Source organism: Dipodomys ordii, unplaced genomic scaffold, assembly GCF_000151885.1.
Source record: "Dipodomys ordii isolate 6190 unplaced genomic scaffold, Dord_2.0 Scaffold45, whole genome shotgun sequence".
Classification (NCBI taxonomy): Eukaryota; Metazoa; Chordata; class Mammalia; order Rodentia; family Heteromyidae; genus Dipodomys; species Dipodomys ordii.
In genome coordinates this window covers 11694007-11705134 of record NW_012267261.1, presented here as the reverse complement: position 1 = coordinate 11705134, position 11128 = coordinate 11694007, and the positions used below count along the sequence as shown (strand labels likewise).

At 43.2% G+C, this 11128-nt stretch overlaps 1 protein-coding gene across 1 annotated transcript in view; it reads left to right on the top strand.

Moving 5' to 3' along the window:
- Positions 1-563: 563 nt before the first annotated feature.
- The window catches only part of Casr (calcium-sensing receptor), a 70449-nt gene continuing 59884 nt past the window's right edge, over positions 564-11128 (top strand). The window contains exon 1 of the mRNA XM_013019372.1: positions 564-613. The gene's annotated coding sequence lies outside the window, so the exon portion shown is untranslated. The remainder of the gene's footprint in view (positions 614-11128) is intronic.

The window sequence follows — 11128 nt, the reverse complement described above, 5'->3', positions numbered from 1 at the left end:
CCTGGGCACAAAGGGACATTGGTGGTGACCTAAACATCCTACATCCTAAGCCTACTTTAATCTCCAAGGCAGAGGAAGCGGGGGAGGGGGGTCTTCTGGACTGTAGAAAAGGGTCTGGGGGTCTGGGCGGGGGGTGGGGGCGGGTGTGGATACCCCTGGAACTGCACGGAAAAACCTGAGCACAGCCGCGATCCCTCGTGGAGGGGGTGGGGTGGGGATGGAGGGAGGGACCAAACCCGACGGCCGCTCCGGAGGTGTCCGCTCGGCTCCATCTGCGGGGACAGCCAGGGAACCCGGGCAGCCCAGCCTGCAAGTGGGATCCGGGGGCAGAACTGGGGACGCCAGGGGGCCCAGCGGGCGGGGAGCGGAGCGGGGAGAGGGGCGGAGCTCTGGGGCCCGAGGGTCTGCCCGGACTGCAGCCGGACTTGGGGAGGTGAAGGGGAGGTGGGGGGAGCGGAGGAGGCGGACGCCGCGAGCTCCAGGGAGCGGGCGCCTCTCCAGGACCGTGACCTTGGCGTTGGGAGCAGAGTCCGTGCGCCTGCCTGTCCTCAGCATCACCGAACCCACCGTCGAGGAGACCCCGGCCGCCCCCTGTGCGCAGGAGCGGCGCCAGGTAGGATGGAGAGACTGGGGGGGGGGGCGCGCAGGGCGGGCACACCCCGAGGGACCCACGGCCCAGGCCGCCCGCGACCCAGGGAAACCCTAGCCAAGTGGCAGGATGAAGGGGTTTGCAGCCCCAGACCACAGACTGTGGGGTTGCCCGCCCACGACGCGAGCTGTGGGTGGCATCTTGTGCCTCGTTTTTCTGACACGATCGGAGAGAATCTCTCCGCGTGTTAAACCTGAGGGCAGGTAGCTGTCTATGGACGTGCGTGCGTGTGCATGCGTGTGCATGCGTGTGTGTGTGCATGCACATCAGGCAGGGACACCATCCACAGCCATCGTGGCCCAGGCCACGAGGTCCTCTCCCAGGAGGCCTGGCCAAGCCACCAGCTGCTTTCAGGACCTTACTTCAGTTGACAATTAGGATGTCAAGTTCCCCAACCTGGTCCCCAGCTTTCATACTGGTTGGAGGAGGGGTGGGGGGGGGGGGGAAGAGAGCTTCAAATTGACCAGAGACTTAACATTTTAGCATTGTAGTTTTCAACGGATAATAGGTGTCCCAGGCTTTAAAATGATCAAATAACACAAGTGCTTACTGCTTGGAGACAATGCCTGTGGGTAGCATGTATGTGTATTTTTTCCTAATCCATATGCTCTCTTATCCTAATTGTTCTCCTGCTTATCCACTTCCTACCTGATGAAAGTACCAGAAGAAAATGATGATGTCACTTTTACTACCCACATCTCTTCATTTCCAATGTGCTTCCTCAGAACACCTGCTGTCTTCTAAAGCCTTTCACCCAGAGAGATCTGGGGGTGAGGGGGGGTGGGGGTAGAAATCCACTCAGAAGAAGTTGGCTCATTTGCTTGCCCATGTGAAGAAAAGCAGGCTGGGAAAGAGTCTGACAAATTCTGTAGCTACCTTCCCCTTAACCTGGACTTCCCAAGTGTAGTTTCGTCCACGAAACTGGCACACAGGGAAGTTAATGAAGGACTTTCCTTAAGTGCTGTATGTCTCCAGAATTTAACACTGCTCTGGTTCTAGTCCTTGTGTTGGCACTCTGCCACAATTCATCTTTACATTGCCCTTCCTTCTCTACTGCAGGCCCCTCAGAATGGCATACCCAGGATTTTTCCACTGGAGTACCAGAGGAGAGTGGGTATTTTAAACTAGTCTCCAGGTACCCTTTAAAAGGGCTCCAGGGATCCAGGAACATGACTTGGTGGTAGACATAGGAAGGGAATACCTAGAGGAGGGAATAGCACAAGTGAGAAGCCTGGGTTTTTAAAAAAAATTTAAATAGAGCTATATTGTTATTATTAAGGTGTTAGCATTTCATAAGTCAGATAATGAGTACATTTCTTTTTTGAACAATGTCACTCCTTCCTTTACTTTCCCCCTTCAGCCCCTTCCCACAAGTTACATAGTTCATTTTCCACACAGTGTATACTGAGTAGCATAATTTCACTTGTTCACCCCTTTCCCTCCCTTTCTGTGCCCCCTTCTTTGCTCCTCCCTAAAAAGAACAAAAGCCCCCATGCAAAAACAAACACCACCATCACCACCACCAACAATCAACAACAAAAACCCATGCTTCCATTCCTGTGATTCACTTTGATAAATAGTATTTGAAATGTTCAGAGGAGTTGCACCTTTGGTTCCTTCTCTAAGGATATCCTTCTATTAATCTGACTGTGTGTGAATGTCTAGAGTCCTGTATAGGTAAGCCTGTTTTGTTTTGTTTTGTTTTTTTAATAGACTGTGTTTTCTTGAGTTGGTCATGGTTTTCCATTGCTTTATTTTTGTGGTTTAAATGAAATGCTTACATTAACTTGATTATTTTTGGTTTATGGTATTATGTACAATAAAATGTAGGCGTTGAAATTCAAATGTGAGTCATCCCTATTCTCATTGATAAGGTGAATAGGTGAATCCTAAGGATTGACGTACTCAGTGACAGTTTAATTGTATCACTGAGTAGTTTCCCAGGTGGAAACAAGTGGCAGGTGCACTGTATATTTTTCTTCTACCCTTATCTACTGCTTGAATTGGAAGGATGGGAAAAAGTGGGCTTTGTTTTTGTTGGCTGTGTTGGGAATCAAGGCACAACTTCACATGTACACATGCAAGATTCACATTCTAACTCTGACCTATATCTGTAGGCTTTTTTTAGAAGAGGTAAAACAAAACAAAGACTTAGATATTCTAAATCTGCATGAGAATCTTTAAAACTTTGCATAACTCCTTTTAATAAAGATATGGATTACCAAATTGCATTGAGACTTATGAAAATAATTATAAATCTCTCAGAATGGAATGCTCTAACCAAATACTGTGCCTCATGACAAAGTCATAGATTGTACATTCACTGAATGACAGGGAAAGAGATTTTGGCTCAGGACTAGCACGGTTTTGTGCTGTGCAGCAAACAAAAAATAACTGTCGATTATTTAATATAATCTTTGAAATTACCTTAATGTTAGAGCTCCTCTGGCAGATGGGAGAAGGGAAGGCGCCAGTGGTTAATTCCATCTTACACACTGGAGATGGCAGTGCTAGACTGTTGACACTAAATTCCTACTGTCTACTTGAAAGTCGCAGGTAAATGATATTTTAAGACCTCAAATTGCTAATTGCTTGTTACTATCCAAATTATAGAAGCACCCAAGGCACTTATGTGTTCTAAAGCAATGTAAAAGAACACACATTCTCATCCCTTCAACAATATTTGCAGTAACCCTTCTCTGTATCTGGAGCTATGCTAGATAATATGAGTGCAATGGGTTAGGAAGATACAGACTCCACATTTAAGGAGCTTATAATAGACTAAACAATGTGTGTGTGTGTGTGTGTGTGTGTGTGTGTGTGTGTGTGTGTGTGTGTGTCTGTGTTCAATACTGATCCTTGCATGGATAGTAAGTATTATGTTGGCTTTAATGTAAAATCATTAGGGTGTTAAGGCAAGAGGATAGCGATTCCATCCAGCTAAGGAAGAGGTCAGGAAAGGCTCATGAAGGAGGTAACGCATGGGTTACATCTTGGTGGATGAGATATTCTATCAGATAGCCAAAGAGGAGGAGGTATTAGAGGAGAAACACTTGGGTGCAAGCAAACAAACATTGCTGTACTCCCAGAGGTATAAAATGTATGAAGTTCTAGGACTTACTACTAGTTTGAAAATTACTAGGAACAAAGAGAGGCTCACTGAAAGATGAGACATGAGAAGTTGGGCATGTTTACAAGATGGTGAAAGGATGCACTTCCGGGTCATGCACACCCAGGTTTACATAATGGTTCTGCCACTTTCTAGTTAAATAAGTCAGGTCAGTTGAGTAAGGTAGCCTCAGGAAGTAATGTTGGGACTGCAGACCCATCCTCCTAGGATTGCTGCAAAGATGGAGATGAGATATGAGGGTTAGATACAGACTATCTACTATTCCTCACACAATAGGAGCTGCTGAGAGGTTTTCTATTGATGTCTGACTTAGTGAATACTTTTGTTTAGAGTGTAATCATTCTGGCAGCGTGTGGATCCTGAGTTGAAGGGGAGCATTTGGAACAGAGTGACCACTTAAAAGTGTTAAGTCACCAGATAGATATGGTGATGACGGCCTGACTCACGGCAGCTGTGGTAGTGGCCATGAAGAAAAAGAGTTAAATGCTTCTCTGACATATATCCAGCTACAGATCTCAGCTACTCATTAGATATGGTGGAGAGGGAGAGGAAGTGGCAGGGGAGGACTGGGATTCTGCTCTGTCAACTTTTCACTCTGTCAGTCAAGTGCTCTCAGGATAAATAAAAAAGAAGATAGGTATCCATTAGGACTGGAAATCAGGAGACTCAAACGTGTGTTTGTACAAAGAAGCTTGGGTCTTTGATCTCAGCTTCTCAGAAAGCTGAGATTGAGACCTGAAAGATAATGGTTCAAGGCCACTGTGCAAAAAAAAAAGTCTATGAGATTCCATTTCCAATTAAACAGCAAAATACTGGCTTGGGGGTATGGCTTAAGTGGTAGAACATCAGTGATGAGCAAGGAAGCCAATGAGCGCATGAGAACCTGTGTTCAAATCCCATACACATACAGCAAAGAAGCTACCCTTCTGATTCAGAAGACCCTTTGACAATAATCTCTGTCTCTGTCTCTGTCTCTGTCTTTGTCTCCATCTCTGTCTCTGTCTCTGTGACTCTCTCTCTCGGTGAGCTTTTAGCTCAGGATGAATCAACATTACATTGCTCTCGTATATCTTTGCCATGAGGTAGCTCATATACCTTTCATTCATACCTGTTACTACTCACCTGATATCAATCTCATTAACTTTTTTCTTATTTTTCTTTTTCATATGTCCTCCCATAATCCAACAAGCATGACTGACATGTTCAAATGAACTTGTTGAAGTCAGTGGGAATTAGAGGAGTCAGGTGCAGAGTACAGTACCATCTTGGAAATCTCATCCATTCATAAGCCAGCAACCAATCCAGATGTGGGATGTATGAGAGTGTTGAAAAGCTGGTGGAAGCTTTCTGCCTGTTTTCATCAAATGTGGGTCCTGCAAAGTGCTGACCAAATGCATGCAGTTGTGGCAACCACTGTGTTGTTATTACTTGAAGCCACAGAAATGAGCAGACACTGTAGTCAGACAGGGACAAATGCATGGTGGCCAAATGCAAAATCAGGTAATCTAAGGTCAGTTCTACCATTTACAACCTAATTTCCTTAAAAGTGGACTTCACAACCAGGTCTCATGGCTCATGTCTCTAATCCTAGCTATTTGAGATCGAGGGTTGTGATTTGAAGCCAGACAAGGCAGGAAAATCAATGAGACTCTTATCTCCAATTATGCCAGCAGAAAAGCCAAAAGTGGATCTGTGGGCATTCTTTAGTGAAAAAGCTAGGGAACAGCCTCCAGATCCTGAATCCAAGCCTCGGTACACACACACACACACACACACACACACACACACACACACACACACACACACACACTGGACTTTATGTCTCTGAAACCTTGGATCTGTAAAAATAGGGTAGTATATCTCCAATGAGACATATGGGAAAGTGTTTTATACAAGGTCTGTTCTATGGTTGTGTTTAACTAGCCTGTACCCTTTGACTGAGCTAAATCTTCCCTTGCATTGACAAAGCAGGAAGAGGGAAGATCTCTTAGGTTAAGTAACCTGAATTAATTTGCTTTTATTTGTATCTCATCTATAATTGATTTTCCCCCTGGGAACCAGGTGGAAACCTGTCTTCCTCCCCTGCTTATCAGAGATGAGGGGAGCAAAGGTGATCTGATGCTTGCAGAGAAGAAACTATTTTTAGCCGCTCTTCTGTCAACAGGTCTTTCACATACACAAGCAGAATCACTACCAAAGAGGAAAATAAAGGCATTTGATTCCTTTCTCCCATATTTCCTACCAAGCATATCTCCTGTTTATTTTTTTTTATTTCTCATGTGGAAAGAAAGAGTCAGGCCCTTAAAAATTGTAATTTCTTTCCTGCAATGCACATGAGTTGCTCAGTCCTTAGGACAAAAATGCATTTTCTTCATCGTCAAAAAAGTTGATGGTATAAAGAAATGTCTGCGCCTTCCTCAGTATACTGTAACTTGACGTAAGCCTTTAGAGTAGTTCAACCCTCAAGTTTCAGCTACATCTCAAATATAGACTTGACGCTCTGTGTGTGGAGGAAGAGGAAGAGGTTAGGACAGCAAGGACAGGGAAGTTGAGCTCCTTGAACTGATGTTATGAACCACAGCATCAAAGCACTTCCACATGAGGACCTGGGTCTGCCATGCTCATGCCCAAATCCTCTAAAGCAGGGAGACCGTTTTGTGTAGTGTTAAGAGATGGAGGGAGAAAAAAAGTGTGGGAGGGGGGTTTGAGGAGACTAAGCAACCTTCAAAAGGAAAATATTTCAAAAGAGGTAATGACTCTTGCAATTACCAGTCAACTTTCAATTGTCTCTTTGGAAAAACAATACAGTGGTTAAAAAGCCGGGGCTCTGGGATTCGATTGCCTGCACTTGGATCCCAGCTCAATTGCTCAGAATCTGTGTGACTTTGAGCAAGTCATTCAATCCCTGTCTTCATTTTCCTTATGTACAAGCAGGGTTACTGTTACTTATATCATTGTTAAAAAGACTTAAATGAACTAATGCATGTTGTTCAACACAGACATTGCATGTCAATGCTGAAAGCCCTGAATTCTCTGTGGTGTCTGGTACCACAGAGAAGCTAAACAAATCAATCAAAGTGAACAAATCAGTGAAGTAATGTCTTTATTAATGAATAAATCTTAATGTACAGACTGTTGGAACCATCTATAGTTGGCAGAACATTCTACTATCATTAGCTCTTTGGTGTTCAGAACATCACAAGAGATAAATAAGGGAGAAAGGGAGATAGTTAGAAAGGTAGTGTCATCTTCATTTTACATATGAGGTACCTAAGAGTTAGAACACCTTGCCAGAGACAACTGTGGCTGTAATGACAGGCCTGGATGATGTGGTTGACTTCATTCAACCTTCTGCCCTCACACCAGGCTGCCTCTCCATCTTACATATATCTTTAGAGGTTTCATGGAAGTCAAAAATATCCATCTTCTTTTTTATTTTTACTTTTCTGTGCTAGTCCTAGAGCTTGAACTAAGGGCCTGGGTGCTTTCCCTGAACTTTTTTGCTCAAGATTAGCACTCTACCACATGAACCACAGCTTCTCTTGCCTAGGCTGACCTTGAACCTCTATCCTCAGATCTCATCCTAGAATTACAGGTGTGTGACACTGGTGTCCAGCCTAAAGATATTCATCTTTAAGAATGAAACTTATTTAACTCTCTAAAGAAACGAACTTCTGGTGCGGGGCGGGGGGGGGGGGGGGGAGGGGGGGGGGAAATTGGAGAGGAGAGAAGAGGGGGCAGAGGGCATCTCAGTGTATCTGTGTGTGTGCGTGCGGGGAGGATTTGGTGTGGGGTGGGGGGGGGAAGGATACTCATTATCTTGTCCATGTAATTGTAACCCCTCTGTACAGTATTTTCACAATAAAAAAATTAAAAAAGTTTTTTTTAAAAGAAAGAAACGAACTTCTGGCCAGGCATGGTGGCTCTGTAACTCTGACTATTTTATAGGTCAGAATTGGGAAAGGTACAAGGCCAACCAGGGCAAAAAAAATGTCAACAAGACTCCATCTCAACCAATGAACTGTGCATGTTGGCATGGATCTATCATTACGGCTATGCAGGAAGCACAAGTATCATAGCCCAGCCTAGCCCCTCATAAAACTCTATTTGAGAAATAACTAACACAAAAAAGGCTGAGCATATAGCTGAAATGATACAGTGTTGGCCTAGTGAAGTCAAGGTTTTAAATTCAAACTCCAGGGTTGCCTGTCCCCCACCCCTCCAAAGAAAAAAAGAAAAGAAAAAAGAAACTTCTTACTGGAAATATACTAAGTCAAGTCATAACATGAAAACTTCAAGTTTGGAAAGTTTCTATCTTTTGGAGGGGTTAGAGGTACATATTTTATGAGAATGAGGAAGTATGAAAATAGCAGAGAATTGTAAAGGAAAATGATGACAACTTATGTAAACATCAAAATATAGTCATCATGAAAAGGAAGATACACAGACATATCGAAAGATTAAAATTTTTAGTATCTAATGAATTGAGTATCAGAATTTAATAGGAAGAACAGTAAGTCCATGATTTTGAAACAACAAGCAAAGGACATAATAGCTTTCAAATGAGAAAAAAATAAACCGATGAGGTAAAATACATGTTGACTTTATTTGGATGAAAGAACTAAGCATTTCCTTTCCAGTCTTTACAAGAAAAGAATTGAGCACTTTTTCTTACTAAGATTTATATATATTGGGTTTTTTTGCCAATTCCTATTTTATTTTATTATTTTTCAGAGGGGTTACAATTACATGGGCAAGATAATGAGTACATTTCTTATCAAGCATTGTAGCCTCCTCCTTTGTTTCCCCTTCCCATCCCATCCTCCCCCCCCACCTAACCCTCCTCCCCCCCACCAAAGTTGTAAAGTTTATACATTGTTTTTGAAGTGGGACAAAGTGGTTATCCTCCTAACAAATTATCTAGAAAATAATTGCCTTACAGCTATTTGCAGCCTCCTGTAGGGTTTTATTTATTTATTTAGGCCAAAGAATTCTGCTTCTGTGGCTCCAACCATAAAGAAATTTGATTGAAGATTTACACTCAATGATGCTCTTTGAAAGGAAAACACTAGAAACAACTTAGATGCCCCATAATTAAGGGATGGATAAATATATTAGGGTTGGTGTGAAGTAACATAGACTAGCCACTGTGATTGTGCATTTTGGAGCCTAATTACTTGAGTTCAAACTCTGCCTTTGGCATGCTTTAGCCTCTCACTATCAAAATTTCTCTATTGTCTGATTTCCTCATATTTCACATGTTCTTTTTTTTCGGGGGGGTGGGGTCCAGTCGTGGGGCCTGAACTCTGGGCCTGGGCACTGTCCTCAGCTCTTCAGCTCAAGGCTAGCGCTCTACCACTTGAGCCACAAGGCCACTTCCGGCTTTTTTCTTTTTGCTTATGTGGTGCTGAGGAATCGAACCCAGGGCCTCATGCATGCAAGGCAAGCGATCTACCACTGAGCCACCTTCCCAGCCCCACGCATGTTCTTAAGAGTGTCTATCACATAGGGTTTTTATGTGAGTTAAAGGAATCAACATATATCTGTCATTTCAAAATCCTCAAAGCTCTAAAAGCCTGAGGGCAAAAAAAAATAGGCCTTGCCTCTCTCTCCCTTCTCAATCTCTTCCCCTGCATCTAGTCACATGTGGTTTCCCAGGGTTGTTCCACAGCGTCACGAGGAGAAACTTTTGTCTACATTTGTCATAGAAATACCAGAAGTGTCTTTGACCCCAGTTCCTCTCCATTGTCTCCAGAATGCTCTTCCCTCCTGTATGAATACAAATTCACTTTCACTCACCATCGTTATCCACACATGGTACCAAACATCCTGGCGTGCCCATTTCTAGATTTATATTTGTGGAGCTATTTCCACTTCCTGCTGTCTGTCAGGGTCAGAGCCATCGGCTCACTCACCTAGTCTGCACTTGGTATATTTCTGTCCTCTCTCCCTCCTTGACTTCTTCCTTCTTTGCTTTTTCCTCCTCCTCCACCTCATGTCTCTCCCCTCCCCTTCCACCACCTCTTCCTCTTCCTCTTTTTCTTATTCCTCCTCCTCCTCTCTCTGTCTCTCTCTCTCTTTCCTCTTTCTTCTTAAGTCATTAGTACAATTGTTTCTTGGATCATATGTCAACAATAACAGCACCCAGCTTGCATATTTCATGACATAATATTTCTTTCGTAATTTTCCCCAGACTTATTGTTATTGCCTTGTTACAGTCTCCCAAATAACAACTGTAGATTTCTTTTTTTTTAAATTTAATTTTATTTTATTTGTGAACATACTGTACAGAGGGGTTACAATTACATGGGCAGGATAATGCGTACATTTCTTACCAAGCATTGCAGCCTCCTCCTTTGGTTTACCCTTCACATCCCTTCCCAGCCTCCCCCCTCCCCCCCAATCCCAATCCTTCTCCTTCCCCCCCTTCCCCCCTCCCCGCACCGACATTATAAAGCTCATTTTGGACATGACAACTTGTACTTCTCATTACAACTGTAGATTTCTTGCATGCTTGTATATCTTCCCCATCCATTTAGTGTCAGGACTGTCTGTATGACAGCTTCATGGAGCCCACTGACACAAGGACTCCACCACCATGACATCAATTCAGATTCATCTTCCTGTCCAGAAGGCTACTTTTGATCTGTATTTATGAGCCATCTATGTGGTGGGTCTTGGTACTTTCCGGTGTACCCTGTGGTATGAACTCCTTCTCTTTAATGCCTAATTCCATGTGACTTTTCTTGATGGCTTTGACAGTAAACTAGAGGAAAGAAACATTATTCTGATCATTTGTGGTTTGCTTAGTGTTTTCAATGCATCAGGCATTGTCCTAAGGACCTTTATTCTTTTTATTGTTGTTTAATCTTACCACAGATTTTAAGTAGATATTATCCCAATATACTTGAGAAAACTGAGATTTACTAAGATGAAATGATGGTGTGGTTTTGTGGCCATTAAGTGGAACAGCCTAGATTCAAATTCAGTTCACGTAATTCTCAAGCTGACAGCTAAAATTTAGTTTCTGAGCTTTATTGTTCTCCTTCAAAAAATGTAATAAGCTAAGTATGGTATTACATGCCTATAATAACAACAGTTATGATGCTAAAGCAGGGGAGTGTCTAGATAGAGGTCAGTCTAGGCTACACAGTCAGATTGAGGCCAGTCTGAGGTAGATAATGAGATCCTATCTCAAAAACTCAAGGGCTGGAGATAGGGCACAGTGTTTGAGATCAAGGTCTTAGGTTTGGTGTCCAGAACTAAATACAAACAATGTAATTAGTTTTCCCAAAGTCCCCCCATACTCAACTGTGAGACCATAATTGAATATACCATTTCTGGAAAGA